Here is a 9918-nt window from a genome sequence, read left to right on the forward strand (position 1 = left end):
TGTAAAACAAGTACTAATACCTTGTTCTAAGGATGTTGGTATCCTTATGTGCGAAGGTTTAGATGTTGTATGTTGTAGTATGTAGCATGTAATAAGTGATCTCCTCTTCAATGGTTGAATCCTTGACTTGAATGCAACACTTAGCCTTGAATGGAGACTTGAAATGATCAATTGCTTGAATGCTTGAATGCTTGAGTATAGTTTCCATGCCTTTTCCATCATATCGAATGAGAGAGGAAAATGTAGTTTATATACTTGTCATTTAGGGCTAATAGACTGATTTTCCCGACCTTAGGCTGACCAGGGAAGTATATTTCCAAATTGCAATCAAAAAGACCCGATATCACTTAGGAAACCGGGCCCAAAATAGGACCCAGGGACCAGGGCGCTGGGCGCCATGGTCCTGGAGGACCAGGGCGCTGGGCGCCATGGTCCTGGAGGACCAGGGCGCTGGGCGCCTTGGTCTTGAGGGACCAGGGCGCTGGGCGCCCTGGTCCTGAGGGCCCTGGTCCTGAGGGACCAGGGCACTGGGCGCTCTGGTCCCACCTCCGGGACAGCGGGGTGCAAAGGAGGTTCAGGCCAGGGTGCATGAAAAGTGCAGTTTTCATTGTCGTGAGCAAGTTTTGGGGTCTCCATTCAGGTTGCGTGTTGTGTCGCCATCGTGAAGACCGAAATGCAGTCGAAATTGCAAGTGTCGCAATTTTAGGACGCTACACTTCTCTATCATGGATCACCTAGCATAGCACAACTTTCTAGCCAATGAAATCCATGGTGTAACATGAATCACCCAACATTACACAACTTGTTAGCTAGTAGTATTCATGTTTCTTCTATGTTCTCTTATCATATGACTAATAGTAAGCATCTCCTTAGTAGACCTAGAAGACATATCTCTTCTCTTGTGACAGAGTGTTCAAGTAGAATTGTTGGGACTAGGAGGTGCAGATCAACCAGATCCTCCACCTGTCAGATGTAGACAAAATGAATGCTTATGATTAACATGCAATCAAAATTTGAGTTTGATTGTCATGATTTACTTTTCCAAATTCTTCACATGTAACTCCTGAATCAATTTCATACACACAAAATGACGAAAACTAGGTTTGTTGATGGGGACTTTCCTAGGTCAAGCCTTGGGTTGTGAATTAACCTTCAAGTATAATGTTTTCCTTTTGAGGGAAAGGATAGATCTAATCTAAAAATGCTTTAACTTGAATTCTCCTTAAATTCTTGATGAATGCTTGATTGCTTGTTCACTTGGAATTGAATTGATTTTATAATTAAGAGATCACTTGACTTGTAGGTAAATCCCTTCAAATGACAGGGTAGGCTTCCTTTTATACCTAATATATGTCTTGAAAGCATTTTATCCTAATGGCTTTAAATTAAAGTACTTTCTCTTCTATCTAGTATTGGTGGAGTAGGGGTTGAATTGGATCAACCTAGGATACATATTTCCGTAGATACAACACAAGTTAAATGTATCCCACGTCGATGCAAAGCAACCTCGGCTCCAGAGATCACCAGAAAATAGAGAAAGAACTTTAATTTAATGGCATCAGGATAAAAGACTATCAAGATAGATAAATGGTATGTAACTATATCTATTTGGAATGTATTACCCAAACAGCTCAAACGATCAGCCACTTTTGAAAAGAAAGTGGTATGATGAAATATTTGGGCATAAAATAGATGAATGCACTCCATACTACTACTGCACAATATTTTGGTCGATGATATTTTTAAAATAGTAAAGGAAGGTGTATGGAACTGGCCTACTCTTATGCTTTTCATGCCATCAAAATTTGAGTATGATTGTCATCATTTACTTTGCCAAATTCTTCACACGTAACTCCTGAATCAATTTCCTACACACAAAATGACAAAAATAGGTTTGTTGATGGGGGCTTTCCTAGGTAAAATAGGTTTGAATATACCTTGAAGTGTGCAATATGGAAAGTTTGTATTCTTAATCTCCTGCCCATTTCTTAATTTAAAAGATGATATCTTTATTAAATATCTCCTCTGTTTTTGGAGGTAGACATCTTTAGGAAAAGATCTCTTCCTTCCTCTTTAAAATGATCCCTTTAGATGTAATCTAAAAATGCTTAAAATTGAACATGATACCTTGATGAATCTTTCTTGAATCCTCACACAAGGTTTTAGGATGTCATGCAGAATGGTGTGCTTTAACTTGAATTCTCCTTCAATTCTTGATGAATGCTTGATTGCTTGTTCACTTGGAATTGAATTGGTTTTATAATTAAGAGATCACTTGAATTGTACATGAACCCCTTCAAATGATAAGGTAGGATTCCTTTTATACCTAATATATGTCTTGAAAACATTTTATCTTGATGGCTTTAAATTAAAGTACTTTCTCTTCTATTTGGTATTGGTGGAGTAGAGGTTTCATTGCATCGACCTAGGATACATATTTCCGCAGATACAACACAAGTTAAATGTATCCTAGGTCGATGCAAAGCAACCTCTGCCCCAGAGATCACCAGAAAATAGAGAAAGAACTTTAATTTAATGCCATCAGGATAAAAGGATTTCAAGATAGATAAATGGTATGCAACTATATCTATTTGGAATGCATTATCCAAACAACGCAAATGATCAGTCACCTTTGAAAAGAAAGTGGTATGATGAAATATTTGGGCATAAAATAGATGAAATGCACTCCATACTACTGTTGCACAATGTTCTGGTCGATGATATTTTTAAAATACTAAAGGAAGGTTTATGGAACTTGCCTACTCTTATCTTTTCATGCCATCAAAATTTGAATATGATTGTCATCATTTACTTTGCCAAATTCTTCACACGTAACTCCTGAATCAATTTCCTACACACAAAATGACAAAAATAGGTTTGTTGATGGGGGCTTTCCTAGGTCAAATAGGTTTGAATATACGTTGAATTGTGCAATATAGAAGGTTTGTATTCTTAATCTCCTGCCCATTTCTTAATTTAAAAGATGATATCTTTATTAAATATCTCCTCTATTTTTGGAGGTAGACATCTTTAGGAAAATATCTCTTCCTCCCTCTTTAAAATGATCCCTTTAGATGTAATCTAAAAATGCTTAAAATTGAACATGATACCTTGATGAATCTTTCTTGAATCCTCACACAAGGTTTTAGGATGTCATGCAGAATGGTGTGCTTTAACTTGAACTCTCCTTCAATTCTTGATGAATGCTTGAATGCTTGTTCACTTGGAATTGAATTGATTTTATAATTAAGAGATCACTTGAATTGTAGGTAAACCCCTTCAAATGAGAGGGTAGGATTCCTTTTATACCTAATATATGTCTTGAAAGCATTTTATCTTGATGGCTTTAAATTAAAGTACTTTCTCTTCTATCTGGTATTGGTGGAGCAGAGGTTGCATTGCATCGACCTAGGATACATATTTCCGCAGATACAACACAAGTTAAATGTATCCCAGGTCGATGCAAAGCAACCTCTACTCTAGAGATCACCATAAAATAGAGAAAGAACTTCAATTTAATGCCATAAGGATAAAAGGCTTTCAAGACAGAAAAATGGTATGCAACTGTATCTATTTGGAATGCATTACCCAAATAGTGCAAACAATCAGTCACCTTTGAAAAGAAAGTGGTATGATGAAATATTTGGGCATAAAATAGATGAAATGCACTCCATACTACTGTTGCACAATATTTTGGTCGATGATATTTTTAGAATAGTAAAGGAAGGTTTATGGAACTTGCCTACTCTTATCCTTTTCATGCCATCAAAATTTGAGTATGATTGTCATCATTTACTTTGCCAAATTCTTCACATGTAACTCATGAATCAATTTCCTACATAGAAAATGGCAAAAATAGGTTTTTTGATGGGGGCTTTCCTAGGTCAAATAGGTTTGAATAAATGTTGAAGTGTGTAATATGGAAGGTTTGTATTCTTAATCTCCTGCCCATTTCTTAATTTAAAAGATGATATCTTGATTAAATATCTCCTCTATTTTTGGAGGTAGACATCTTTAGGAAAATATCTCTTCCTCCCTCTTTAAAATGATCCCTTTACATGTAATCTAAAAATGTTTAAAATTGAACATGATACCTTGATGAATCTTTCTTGAATCCTCACACAAGGTTGTAGGATGTCATGTAGAATGGTGTGCTTTAACTTGAATTCTCCTTCATTTTTTTATGAATGCTTGATTGCTTGTTCACTTGGAATTGAATTGATTTAATAATTAAGAGATCACTTGAATTGTAGGTAAACCCCTTCAAATGATAGGGTACGCTTCCTTTTATACCTAATATATGTCTTGAAAGCATTTTACCCTGATGACTTTAAATTAAAGTACTTTCCCTTCTATCTGGTATTGGTGGAGCAGAGGTTGCATTGCATCAACCTAGGATACATATTTTTGCAGATACAACACAAGTTAAATGTATCCTAGGTCGATGCAAAGCAACCTTTGCTCCAGAGATCACTAGAAAATAGAGAAAGAACTTTAATTTAATGCCATCAGGATAAAAGGCTTTCAAGATAGATAAATGGTATGCAACTATATCTATTTGGAATGCATTATCCAAACAGCGCAATTGATCAGTCGCCTTTGAAAAGAAAGTGGTATGATGAAATATTTGGGCATAAAATAGATGAAATGCACTCCATACTAATGCTGCACAATAGTTTGGTTGATGATATTTTTAAAATAGTAAAGGAAGGTGTATGAAACTAGCCTACTCTTATGCTTTTCATGCCATCAAAATTTGAGTTTGATTGTCATCATTTACTTTGCCAAATTCTTCACACGTAACTCCTGAATCAATTTCTTACACACAAAAGGACAAAAATAGGTTTGTTGATGGGGGCTTTCCTAGGTCAAATAGGTTTGAATATACCTTGAAGTTTGCAATATGGAAGGTTTGTATTCTTAATCTCTTGCCCATTTCTTAATTTAAAAGATGATATCTTTATTAAATATCTCCTCTATTTTTTGAGGTAATTTAATGTTCTTTCATATTTTTGTATAGATTCTTTATAATAGCCTATTATATTGATTTGTTCTATTATGGATAATGATGTGGGTCAAACAGCTTTGTCCTTGGTGCATGAAAGCATTGCATGAGTTCTACTTTTAAAAATTACATGAAACATTTGTAATTTATTTGATTTAGTGTTATTTGAAAAAAAGTTTATCAATGATGTTTCCTTTCTCCAAGAATTGGATCTAGGATCTTTCCATCAGATAATATGTAGCATCCAATGACTAAATATTTTCTTTACAAATTCTTCTTTTATTTAATTATCATCTAAGCATGAATTAAAATTTATATCTATGCGGAAGCAGAAGATACAAGTTGAAGACTCATGCACATGTAAATTTCGTAAACGAAAGCAACAAGCATTATCTTGAATGACATGGAAACAAGCTCATCAACTACCTAGAAGAGAGCAATTGGAGAAAAAAAGAGGAAAGTGTTAAAGGGTGATAAATACATAGAGAGTATGCAATACAAAAAAACAATGTCTGGAGTGTGTGATGTGACGTCTCTAATTTATGTCTAGAGGGACTAACTGGTTTTGGAGTTCCTAGGAAACCTATTGGGCCACGCTTGGAGGAAATCATTGTGTTCATGCAAGGGCCACCTTTTTTCTATTATGAGAATGATGCTTTTGCATTGAAGGATATTTGGAAGGCAATATTCAACAATTTTTATAGTGTGGAACCAGAGTTGGTGGACTCGAAGTACTTTTTGGCTTCCAGAAGACCAAGAGGTTATGTACACAATCTCGCAATACAAGGGAAATTTCAAGCATTACCTCTCCCCCCCATGACTATTTAGGAAGCACTTTCTCAGACAAAGAACTATTGGCCTCCATGGGATCAAAGAAAAAAATGGAATTGCTAGACTGTAGATGATGTGGTGGTGTCCTTCGTGAAGAACTCTGCACTATAATTGAAAATTCATGAGGGAAACTGCAAGATAGTAAATAGAAATACATTCTTGAAAAGTGGAAGAATGGATCTTGGTTTGGGTGGGGCCAGGTCAGGTGGCTCCTCTAGAGGTTGACGAGATAGAAATAATATTAGGATTTGAAAAAGATCACACTTGTGGAACTTCGTGTGTGACTGATCGATTGCGTTTTTTGGGTATTTCATTCCAAATAGATACAGTTATCTGTATGCAACTGTATCTATTTGGAATGCATTACCCAAACAACGCAATCAATCAGTCGCACACAAAGTTCTACGAGTGTGATCTTTTTCAAATCCTAATATTATTTCTATCTCGTCAACCTCCAGAGGAGCAACCTGACCTGGCCTCACCCAAACCAAGATCCATTCTTCCCACTTTTCAAGAATGTATTTATATTCACTATCTTGCAATTTCCCTCATGAATTTTCAATTATATTGTAGAGTTCTTCATGAAGGACACCACCACATCGTCTAGAGTCTATGCTTTAATTTTTTTGTTTGATCCTATGGAGGCTAATAGTCCTTTGTCTGAGGAAGTGCTTCCTGAATAGTCATGGGGGGGAGAGGTAATGCTTGAAATCACCCTTCTATTGCAATATTGTGTACATAACCTCTTGGTCTTTTGGAAGCCGAAAAGTACTTCGAGTCTGCCAACTCTGGTTCCACACTATAGAAATTGTCGGATATTGCCTTCCAAATATCCTTTGATGCAAAAGCATCATTCTTATAATAGAAAAAAGGTGGTCCTTGTATGAACACATTGATTTCCTCCAAGCGTGGCCCAATAGGTTTCCCAGGAACTCCAAAACCAGTTAGTCCCTTAGGATGTAAATTAGAGATGTCACATCACACACTCCAGACATTGTTTTTTTGTATTGCATACTCTCTATGTATTTATCACTCTTTAACACTGTCCTCTACTTTTCTCCAATTGCTCTCTTCTAAGCAGCTGATGAACTTGTTTCCATGTCATTCAAGATAATGCTTGCTTGCTTTCTTTTATGAAATTTACATGCGCATGAGTCTTCAACTTGTATCTTCTGCTACTGCATAGATATAAATTATAATTCACAATCAGACGATAATAAAATAAAATAAGAATTTGTAAAGAAAAGATTTAGTCATTGGATGTTACATATTATCTTACGGAAAGATCCTAGACAATTCTTGGAGAAAGGAAACATCATTGATAATCTTTTTTTGCAAATAACACTAAATCAAATAAATAAAAAATGTTTTATGCAATTTTTAAAAGTAGAAATTGTTCAGTGCTTTCCTGCACCGATGGCAAAGCTGTCAGACCCACAGTATCTGATACCATCAGAATTTTGATGACAACTAAAGAACATCTGACAAGCATGTTGTATATCCGATGTCACTTCCATGTCAGACTGTCATCGAGGAGCAAACAAGGTATAATTTTTTGGCCGAGGGAGCAAATATAGCCACTATCGGAAGAGTTCATAAAGTTGTCGGAAGTCCGACGCCAATGGCATCATCGGAAAGACCGATGATGAGTTTTTGATAGTTAAATTTGTTGAAAGTCTGACGTTTTGTCATCGGACTACTGACAATTGTCTGTCAGAAATTAGGCCCAAATGTACTAGTGTTCACCCCAAAACTGATAGATATGAATTCCTTAAAACTTGTGAAATTATGAAGCCCTTAGAATTAAAAAATAACAAATATATAGACTCTTCTCTATGAAGCTCAATGCAGATATTTCGGTAAAAAACCACCACTAGAAATTTTGACATGTGAATCCATGATGAGGCTATTGCAATTTCCTAATTACTTGATGATCATTTCTTATAAGACATGGTACAAGCATGATGCAAACTATTCCAACCAAAAATAATTACATAGCCTTAGAATTCTTTTGATTTTATGTTGCTCAAGAGGAGTGCCAAGATGTTATGTATCTAGACCTTTCTATCTCCACGTGTGCCCTTTCCTTTCCAATCCTACTAGCTACTTTAGCCAATGGTATAACTCTATGCTTCTCAAAAATTTCATTTTCTCAAAAAGAGTTCTATGCTAGTGCATGGAATTCAAAGAATTATCTAGTAATTCTTTAGTCTAGTTTTTTGAAAGAACACTATCATTTGGTAAGAAAGGAAAAGAGAGCTCCAAATATACTAGCTACTCAACATGTCCCCTAATTGTCTTGGGAACCTAGTGTGATGCATCTAGATGAGCCTTACACTTTAACATTGCCTTTTTGAAACTAAAGAGTTTATTAACTTTTAGGTCACATAAGAATAGTTGTCATTGTAGTTCCATTATTCTCTCCATGAAATTAAAGAATAATCCCTTACTGGATGCGCAAGTCTCTTATTTACCTCATGGTCATAAATACATACTAAATTGAATAAGTTCATCCTATCCAGGTTCATAATCCAATAATCTTTGTCTAAGCCATCTATTATGTCCCAAATCCTAGGGAAATATGCTCAAGTATTTTCCTCCATTGACCTCACCATCAAATCTTGACCATCCAATTCCTCCTTCAATACTCCATGTATATACTCTTTCACTCATTCTTAATCCATTAAGTTTATCCTAAGCACAAACTATCATGCCACGTAGTCTTCAAATAAAAAAGGATCCATGTACCAATTATCAATTGGAGAAAATCAAATGTTAATATAGTTTATGGTAAAATTTAGTTTGATTTTTTATGTTATTTGATTTTCTCAAATTTCATAATGAGCTCTCTCTAGAGGCTTGTAGTAGTTTTAAATATGAATCTGGTTCTTTGTATTTTATTTCAATTTATATTTAATTTTAGTACATTACAAAATCAATACTCAAATTGATGATAATAACTATCCTATAGCTCCTATACATACCATACCAATGCCTTGGATACTACCTAGAGGCTAACTTGAATACTTAATTAAAATCCATAGGATGACCTAGATACCTATATAATATTAAAACAATGATTTTGTTACTTATTTAAGAGTTAAGGCAACCACAAGATATAAACTCAACCTAATGAATAAAATTGGGTTAGGGGCATAACATTCCACTCATCTTGTTGGGTTGTACCTTAAAAAGCGACAATGAGCGATAGTGAGAGGTATGTAGGTATGGTTGTCCATGGAAGGTGAGGATTTAGAGGGTGAAATAGATGATCCGGATGATGAGAAAGTCTATTTGGCGGCCTCGGTGGTCTTGGTTCAAGGCACTTTTGGGTACCATTCATTTATGGAGTTCGTTTGGTCCCATGTTTTTTCTCCTAGAAACAATGATGTTATAGGAGCTCTTGTGTTTGTGGATATTTTATAGTATAGTGGTTTTCTTTTCTTTTTGTGTCTTTGGGTTTGGATTCCCCTAATCAGTAGTGGGTTTGTTGTGGTTGTTTCCTTTTGATCCTAACAAAGACTATGGTTTTTCTCATGGGGGGCTCCTTTTTGTGATCTTTCCCTGAGTTGGGTTTTCTCTATTGTGTATGTCATTTATTTTGTTGTTGGTGGTGGGCATGGACTTTTGGGTTCATTTTTGAATTGTCCTATCTAACCTTAGAGATTTGTTTTGGAGGTGACCTTGGTTTTTGGTGAGGTCGGTTGTGGTGATAGGGCCTTCTTGGAGGAGGGGGATTTCTCTTCCACTTTGGCTTCTATCAGCGAGGGTTGTTTTGTTGTTTGGGTGCATACCTTTATGGGGGAGTTCTTTATCTCCCTCTTTTCTAGCCTCTTGGTGAAGTGTGTTGGCTGGTTTGTTGCTGCTAGTTTTCAAGGGCACATTCTGGCAATTTGTTTTTGGTTGGGGGTTGTTGTTTAGTCTTGGTTGTTCTTCATGGGAGATCTTTTATCCCTTTATGTATCCCTTTTATTTGTGTCTCAATTTGAGATAGATGGGGTGGTGCTGAGTTGTGGTGTTTTTTAGCTTCTCCTTGTTTGTTTTCTACTAGTCCCTCCTATTGAGGTGGATTTTCCTTCTAT

This window comes from Cryptomeria japonica, chromosome 7, assembly GCF_030272615.1.
Source record: "Cryptomeria japonica chromosome 7, Sugi_1.0, whole genome shotgun sequence".
Lineage (NCBI taxonomy): Eukaryota > Viridiplantae > Streptophyta > Pinopsida > Cupressales > Cupressaceae > Cryptomeria > Cryptomeria japonica.